We start from the raw sequence: 8,745 nt of genomic DNA, 5'->3' as shown, positions 1-8,745 counted from the left end.
ATGACACAGCAGGTATGAGCAGCTTGCAATTGCCTGACCAAGTCCTCTAGTCAGGCACCCGATTGTCGAGGGACCCCGACAGCTGTGATCCCTGAGGTCAGAGCAGGAGTAAGGCCTGAGTACTGTAGTGTGTGACCCCAAAATACAGCAGTGACAAACAGTAAACTCTATCCAAATAGAGGGAAATAAATCCACGTACCCTGACAAATTGTAGCATAAAATAGTTCAAGAGTCAAACAGTGGGTCCTTAAAACCCTGTTTCCCAGCTTTGTATGCTGCAGGAGCACACTTCTATCTCTGCTCTCAGATATACCGTGTGTGTGTGTCTGAGCCAGAAACAACAGTGTCAGGAGTACTCCTAGCTCTGCATTCAGGGATCTGTCCTGGAATGTCTGAGGTTTGCTGGGATGCAGCTGATCAAATCTGTGTTAGCTGCATGCAAGGCAAGCACCCTACTTGCTGCACCATACCTCTGGCCCTTTCAAAGTAAATTTCTTGCCAGCAAGCCAGGAGTGACCCCTGAGCAAAGTTCCCCCCCCCCCAATGCGACAATAAGAACATCTTCCTGCAAGAGCAAGAAAAATTAAATCCTTGACCTGCTATACTCACCCCAAGAGCCAGTATCCAGGGATCGCCAAGTCAGGAAGAGATGAAGCATAGAGGATTTTTCATAACTGAAGATGAGTCTAAATTCCTCATCTGGAAAAAACATCAGCGTTGGAATTAGACAGACAGTAAAGCAGGCAAGATGCTTGCCCTCCTCGCCCCAATCAAGCTTCAGCATCCCAGATCCCAGAGCACCGCCAGGAATGATTCCTGAGCACTGAGCCAGGAGTGAGCATCTTAGGGTATGTCCTCTCTCACTCCCCCCACAAAACTTAAAAAAACAACTAAAACAAACCCCAAATTAAAATTTCATTGGCCTAAACCTCCCACCTGCGTGAACCACGCTTCCAAAAAGGCCCCTCCCCATCACAACCGCCAATGAATAGGACGGTCTGCAACAGAGTCTCTTGCCTTAGGGGGCTGCAGCCCCGACCCTGAACATGAATCTGCAGATTCTATAGCATCTACGTCAAGGCTAAAGGCTTCAGGATTTGTACCGACAAGTCCCATGTTGGGAGTGTTGGCCACTCAAGCCCCTAGCCCTTGGGTGGGTTCCGCAACCCCAAGGCCTGTAGCCCCAGTGCTCAGCCCCATGCCAAAATGCAACAAGGGCACACTCAATCCCACAACCCCTGTACTGTGTAGAGACCCGACTGCACCGACCTAAGCTCCGCATCACTCTGAAGCCTCTACTGCACCCCAGGAACTACCTGGATGTCAGGAATTCACTGAGAAAGAAAGCACGAAAGCACCTCCCAGGTCCGAATGGTCCCGCTACTAACAATGTGGAGACTGAGAGTTCTGGGATGCTAACGGGAGGATGCTTGTGTCCTGCCACAAAACTGGCCTTCAGAGTACCCCTTCTACCAGGGGCCGCCACTTTTTACTGATCTTGTCCCTCATAAATAATGCACTAGGAAAGCCCCATATGTTCGGTGTTTTATTTTTTTGTAAACTCAATAAACAGACACGAGTGGAAATATCTCCCTTTGCAGAAAGTGTTAGAGAGAGAGCACCGAGGTAGGGCGTTTGCCTTGCACGCAGCCAACATGGCCGACCTGAGTTCGATTCCTCCACCCCTCTCGGAGAGCCCGGCAAGCTACGGAGAGTATCTCGCCCGCACGGCAAAGCCTGGCAAGCTCCCCGTGATGTATTCGACATGCCACACACAATAACAACCAAGTCTCCAACGGGGGACCTTACTAGGCCAGCTCGAGCAAATCGATGAACCATGGGAGGACAGCGACAGTGATAGCAGAAAGCTGACACACCATTCCAAGAGAAAAGAAAATAGATTCCAGTCAGGGTTCAGTTCAAGCTCAGTGTGGAGCTCAGTGTGGAGCGCCCGATGCATGGAGTGAAGGCAACCCTGCATCCCTGCTGACACGACGAGCCACGGGGGCCATTGAAAACATCTCACCAAAATGGATGGCTCTCAGGATCGATCCTTTTTTTGGTCCTTTTATTTTGAAGTTTGTCTTCTTTAGAGACACACCAGGCAGTGCTCAGGGATCACTCCTGGAGGGTCTGTAGGGGAGCAAATGGATGCAAACCTTTCTCCTTCTCACTGCGCTGACACTAGTGCCCTCAAACTGGTTTTCTTTTTCAGTTTTGGCTTTTTGGGTCACACCTGGTGAAGCACAGGGGTTACTGCTGTCTCTGCATTGAGGAATTCCTCATGGTGGTCCTCAGGGGACCAAAAGGGACGCCAGGAATAAAACCCGGGCCGGTCGCGTAAAAACCAAGTCTACACCCACTGATCTATCGCTCCCCCCCCAAAGCCCAAACTAGTTGTTTTCAAACAATTACCAGTTTCGATCAAATGGAAGAAATAGAAATAAACATTTTGTTCAAAGGAAAAAATAGAAATTTCTTTCGGTTTTGAGCAGTGATTTCACCACCCAGTGAAGCTCAGGAAGGGCCTCTACACCAAGCATTAGGCTCTAGATTTCCTCTCTGCAGTGCCCTGTCATCCACCATCAAAATCACATCCTTGATCGCCTGCCAGCAGAATATCTGTCCCCAACGTGTAAATTTTACCAGCTGACTCACACCCAGTGACTCCACTCTCAAATCAAATGGCTGCAATGCCAAAACCTGAATCTGCAGTTTGAGTTATGCAATGAAACGCAACAGATGACTAAGAATTTGTGGAAAGAAATGAATGAGGCAGTGTGTTCAGACTTGCGGGCAAGCTGGGGCTCCCTCGGGCTCCGACACGTTCCTCTCCGGTTGGGGGCCGGAGCGATGGGTTGTGGGGGAGGGCGAGGTTCTCGTGCGCCCGACCCCATGGGGCCTCCCGGGCCAGGGCTACCAGGACACACAATGAAAAACAAACCTGAGATGGAAACTCTTGCTCTTCTGGTCGTCCTTATTTCCTTTCTTCCTGACCCTTTCCGAAAGACTTTCGCACTCGAACCTTCCACGACACTTATCAGCCCACCTGCCCGGGACCTCCGCCCCCGACCACGCGCCTCCAAATTAAAAAACTCCACTCCCCTCATGCACTAAAATAGAAATGTGTAGACAGACAAACCTCTCGAAAATGCGGGCGCTGGCGGCATTCCCGGCTGGGGAGCCGGCGGAGGCTCAGGGCTCCCAGATGGACCACTCCGAGGCTGGCCAGGGAGAAAACTGTCCCTATGGAATGCCCCCACGCCCTGGGCGGGGCGTCCCCTTCCCGCCCCACCCCTGTTCCTCACAAGCCAACAAACAGTGTTGAGATTCCTCTGCCCACAAAGACCCCATGGAAAGGCGGGGCTCTGTGACCTCACCTACACTTCCGGTCAGAGTTTTAAAGGGCCAGACACCACAGAGTCCTGACCAGGTGCTCTCAACTAGGGAAGGCTAATTGTTTCCCTATTTCAGGTCTTGGATCAGATAGTAGGACGTGGAGGGGGGTGGTGTCACCAGGTACCAGATGGATGGAGTGAACACATGGTCTATGGAGCCAAAGATTTTCTGTTTTCACTAGGGCAATGAAAGTCACAAAGATTTCCTGGCAAACACCCACCAGTAAGCGCCCCGCACCTGATCCCTAAACTTCACCACCAAAATAAAAACAATGCTGAGAAATCACTGGACGTTACTATTCAGATCTCATAATTTTTGGTGTTGATTTATCCATTGTTGGGGGGCACATTCTGTAGTGCTCAGCACTTTTGCCTGACTGCTCAGGGATCATCCACAGTGGGCAAGGGGAACCCTCCAGGGATCTAATCAAGGAACCTGGCTCAGGTACTTCCGAGCTGGACTATCCGAACATCCTCAGCAGAACCCACAAACCCAAGGCCTTAAATACTTCAAAAAAAATAAATAAAAACACCTTTACCAACAGAACGCACCGTAAAATCCTGGGACACCTACTCAGGGAGAGATGAGAAGTCTGGGGGACTTTGCAACTTGATGTGAGAACAGAATTTCATGATGTACAAAAATCCCAACACTGGAATCTGACAGACAGTAAAGGGGTAGGGTGTTGCCTTGCTTCCACGGATCAACCCTTGATATCCGGAATGGAGCCAAGAGCACCGCCAGGAATAATTCCTGAGCCAGAGCCATGAGTAAACCCTGATGACCCAGATGCACGGATGGGCTACTCGCCCCCCCCCCCCCCAAATAAAAAACAACAAAAACTAGCCCAGAAAGTAAATTTTCATTTGTAAACCCAAACCACCTCTCATGACCACACTCTCAGGATGTCCCTGGACATCATGGTAACTGAGAAATACAGGACCGAAAGCAACAAGATCCCTTGTCCTTGGGGAGCTGCCTCCCTGCCTCTCAAAATAAATCTGCCTTCTATTTTTTGGTTGGAGGCCACACAGCTTAGGCGAATCGGTTATTCCTGCCACTGCACTTAGGAATCAGTCTTCGTGGTGCTCACAGGATGGAATCTGGGTTGCAACGTGGATAGACAAGGCTCAAAGTGCTTTGATATATATGTCCCTCACCCCAAGGCCAGCAGCCCCCTCGATCAGCTCTGCTCCCACCGGCTGGGGCCCATTTCGGACCTGGCGGTGATTGTGGCTGCAGAGCCCCCCACCAGGATCACACGGACCCCCAGGACCCATGCACCTCAGAACAACACCCACCATACTCCACAAAGTCCGGGTCCTCCTAAAGCCTCCGCTGCTCCTCAGGAACTGCCTGGATATTGGGGAACAAGTGAAAAACAAGCAGAAAAGTGGCCCTCAAGCTGGCGCGGCCCTACCACTCACAGTACTGAGATGGGGACGCGTGGGGCGCTCACGGGAGGCCTCATGTCCTCACAAAATTGGCCTTCACAGTCAGCTTTCCTCAAGAAAGCCTACTTTGTCCTTTACCCATGTGATCAATGACTGCTGGAACCCTTGTCGAGGATACCAGCAACTAGAGATCCTGAGTTCACTCTGAGTGCAGAGTTTGGAGTAAACCCAAGCTCTCAACCAAGGGCAAGGATGTCAAGCCCCACAAGTTTACATTGAGGTAAAAACAAAAGGGAAGATGGAGGGTTGCAGGCCGTACACAGGGTGGGGCTCTCTTCCTGCCCATGGTCAATCCAGGTTCGATCTCTGACAACCCCATATGCCCCCCATCAGCCAGGCATGATTCCGGAGTGCAGAGCCCAGGAAGAAACCCTGAGTACTGCTGGTTTGGCCCAAAACAAATTAAAAAAATAACTTTATAGAATCCAATGCAGGCTGGGCAATAATGCACAGGATTGGGGAACATGCGTAGCACGCAGAACCTCTGACCTGATGCTGGACACCACCTGGCCTCCCAAGATCACTTGCAGTGACCCAAGCACTGAGCACAACAGCGGCTGAGCTGTAAAACTCTAAGAAAGAAATGATCTTAGAGACTTGAATGACAGCACAGTGGACACGGCATTTGCCTTGCAGGCAAACCAATGGGGTCTGAATCCCAGCATTCAATATGGTCCTCGAGCACTGCCAGAAGTAATTCCTACGTGCAGAGCCAGGAGTAACCCCTGAACACCACTGAGTGTGACCCAAAAGCCAAAAACCTAAAGGAACACAATTTAAAAGCACTGTAGCACTGTCCTCCCATTGTTCATCGATTTTCTCGACCGGGCACTAGTAACATCTCCACTGTAAGACTTCTTATTACTGTTTTTGGCATACTGACTACATCACTGGTAGATTGCCAGGGGTTTACATGCGGGTGGTATACTCTTGGTGGCTTGCCGGGCTTTCCCAGATGGGCAGAGGAATCGAACCCAGGTCGGCTGCGTGCAAGGCAAACGCCCTAAACTCTATGCTATCACTCTGGCCCAAAATTTAAAAATTACAAATGAAAGGTAATGAAAATGCCGAGTGTAACCTTGAAACAATACCAAGAGAAGAAGCAAAACACTCAAGTGTACAAAGAGAAGTAAATTTATTTGATTTGTTTTGGGTCACACACAGCAATGTATAGGATGTTTTATTAGCTCTGAGCTGAGGAAACACTCCTGGCTGTGCCTGAGGACCATACTGTAAGCCAGGGACTGAATCAGAAGTGATTCCTGAGTCACCCATGACCATCACAAGCTGGGCCACAAAATGAAACAATCAGAGCAAAAAAAAAAATGAGTTGAACTCATAAGAAATAAAGCCAGGGACTCCAGAGATACTCGAACAGGTTGGGACTTGCCTGTACACGGCACGCACTTAGCAGTATGACCTCTATCCATTCCTCCGGGTGAAGCTCAAAGCCACCTCAAGGAAGGTCACTGTGTCCTGAGCCAACATACACAAGGGACAGGAGCGAGGCCATCGTACAGCATACTATGGGGTGTTAGGATGAGACACTCGTCGCCCTCGAGGAGCTCAGAGCCTCTCGTTCTCCCCATTCCAGTCTGGAGGAACCAGCTTCCAACCACCTTGTGGCCTAACGATCCCAGGAATCCCTCACAGGGAGCCAGATCTGCTACAACAACATTATTCTAGAAAGTCCCAGCAGGTTCTGGACAGGTTCGAGGCAGGTTCTGGACTTGCATGTAGCCATTCCAGGGATAAATCCAATGAGCACTACAGAGGGGAAAACCTGAGCAGAAACACAACAGGACCACAAAAAGCAACACTGGGTTGGAACAAAACACCAGACGCCCCCTCTCCCCCAATGCCATATCCCACATTCCCTGTTCCATGTTCTAGGAATGAGACGGAGACAGACAATGTCAGCAAGTGACTGACTCAGAGCTATGTGAGGGCATAAGTGTCTGTTGTTCCTGTATTGAAGCAGCCCCCAATTATCTCTTGGCAGGAAAAGTGACCCCAATGACACTGACGGCCCCAGGCATCCTTGAGCAGTGAGCTGGGGGTACTCATGGAGCACCATCTGGGCATGGCGCCAAAGACAGAACAGAACAAATAGACACAAACGTGGCCTCAAACAGGAGAGTGTTGGGCACCCCTGTCAGCAGCCACATTGAGGGCTCCCTTCTGAAAATGTGCTCCTGTCACTACAGTATGTCATCGTGTCCTTCTCCCACACCTGCAGACGGTGCGTCACCATGTCTCCAGCATCTGTTAGCAGGAGGCTCATTACAAAGACCTGGGGGAAAAGTCAAAGCCGTCAGCACCAAAGAGGGTCCCAGCCCCCAGGGTTCTGACTGCAAATCCCTGCACTGGACCTGGATACACAACTACCAGCCCCCACCTGGGGAAAACACTGCCCGATGCTCCTTCCTCTCCTACTTAGGAAAAGCAGTTCGGGATCCGGGATGCCTGTGGAGAGAGGAGCCCTGGGCTCAGTGTCTGACTCAGCCCTAGGACTCCTCACTAGACCCCATAGGAAGGTCGCCACAGCCTCATCCAGGAGCTGACTCTGAGCCCAGTTCTGCAGGGCATCAGCACCCCGTGTAGGCCGATATCAAGGTGACCAAACGCCTGAAAGTGGCCTTGCCATGGGAGTAGCCACAGGCTCTCAGCATGGACAAAACTTCATTCTCTCTCCCGCAGGGCAGGACAGGGACATGCGACTGGGTGCTCTCTCCTGAGGACCAGGGTCATTCCTGGACCCTGCGCAGCTAAAATCAAGGCTCCGGCACATCCCGCAGGACCCTTGTTCATCTGGTGCTCAAATACAGCTACCCTGAATCAGCACACTGGCATGAACCTCATCAAGCACTCGCTCCTGATGTGCAGGAATATATTTGAAAACCACACACTCAGCATGTTTTACAGCAAAATCATCTTACTATGCAGGCCGTTGACTAAAGTACATGATGTGTGTCTACCGTTGAACTGTAATAAATATCCTATCTTGGAGGACTGGGTGATGACACAGCAGGTATGATCAGCTTGCAATGGGCTGACCAAGTCCAGATGCGTCCAGAGCCAGAAATAACCTGAGAATCACTGGGTATGGGCCCTCCCCTTCAACACCTTCAAAAAAATTCTAATCAGCATTGGACCCCTGGCACCTCATATGGTCCCCCAGTCCCGAGAGCAGTGATACTTCAACACCACTAATATGGCCCATTCAAATCAACAAAATAAACAAAACAGTGGCCTCAAACAGAGAGTCATTTAATCAGGCCAGGAGTCACATTCCCTTCTCCTTCCTGAAACAATCAGAAACTATCTGCCTGGGAAGCTTGTGCTTCCTGTCACTGCACTTGAGTCATTTTTCACTCTCCTACCTGAGGATGGTGTGTGGCAGAGGTCATGTCACTATCTCCTGCTTTTGTTTTTCTTGAAGATCTGCAGGCGGCTCCATGCAAAGGCCTGAGCCATGAGCACTGGAGAGGAGTACAACCAGCCCTCACCCCACCTCGTCAGAAGTCCCTGTATTAGAGGGACTTCTAATACAATCCCAGCTGTGACCCACTGGACCTGGATACATCCTGGTCATGATTTACTGTAACCCCAAATCAGCACATGAGTCTCATCCAGCACTCTTTCCTGTTGTGCAGGAATAGCTCTGTAAACCATGGAAAGGGCTGGAGCAATAGCACAGTGGCTAAGGCATGTGCCTTGCATGTGGCTGACCAGGTTCGATCCTCCGGCATCCCATATGGTACCCTGAGCAATGCCAACAGTAGTTCCTGACTGCAAAGCCACGAGTAACTCCTGTGCATTGTGAGGTGTGACCCAAAAAGCCAAAAAACAAGAACAACAACACATGTAAACAATGTTGTAGCACAAAATT

This window comes from Sorex fumeus, unplaced genomic scaffold (assembly GCF_029834395.1).
Source record: "Sorex fumeus unplaced genomic scaffold, SorFum_2.1 ptg000183l, whole genome shotgun sequence".
In the NCBI taxonomy this organism is placed as follows: domain Eukaryota; kingdom Metazoa; phylum Chordata; class Mammalia; order Eulipotyphla; family Soricidae; genus Sorex; species Sorex fumeus.
This window is presented reverse-complemented; position numbering follows the sequence as displayed.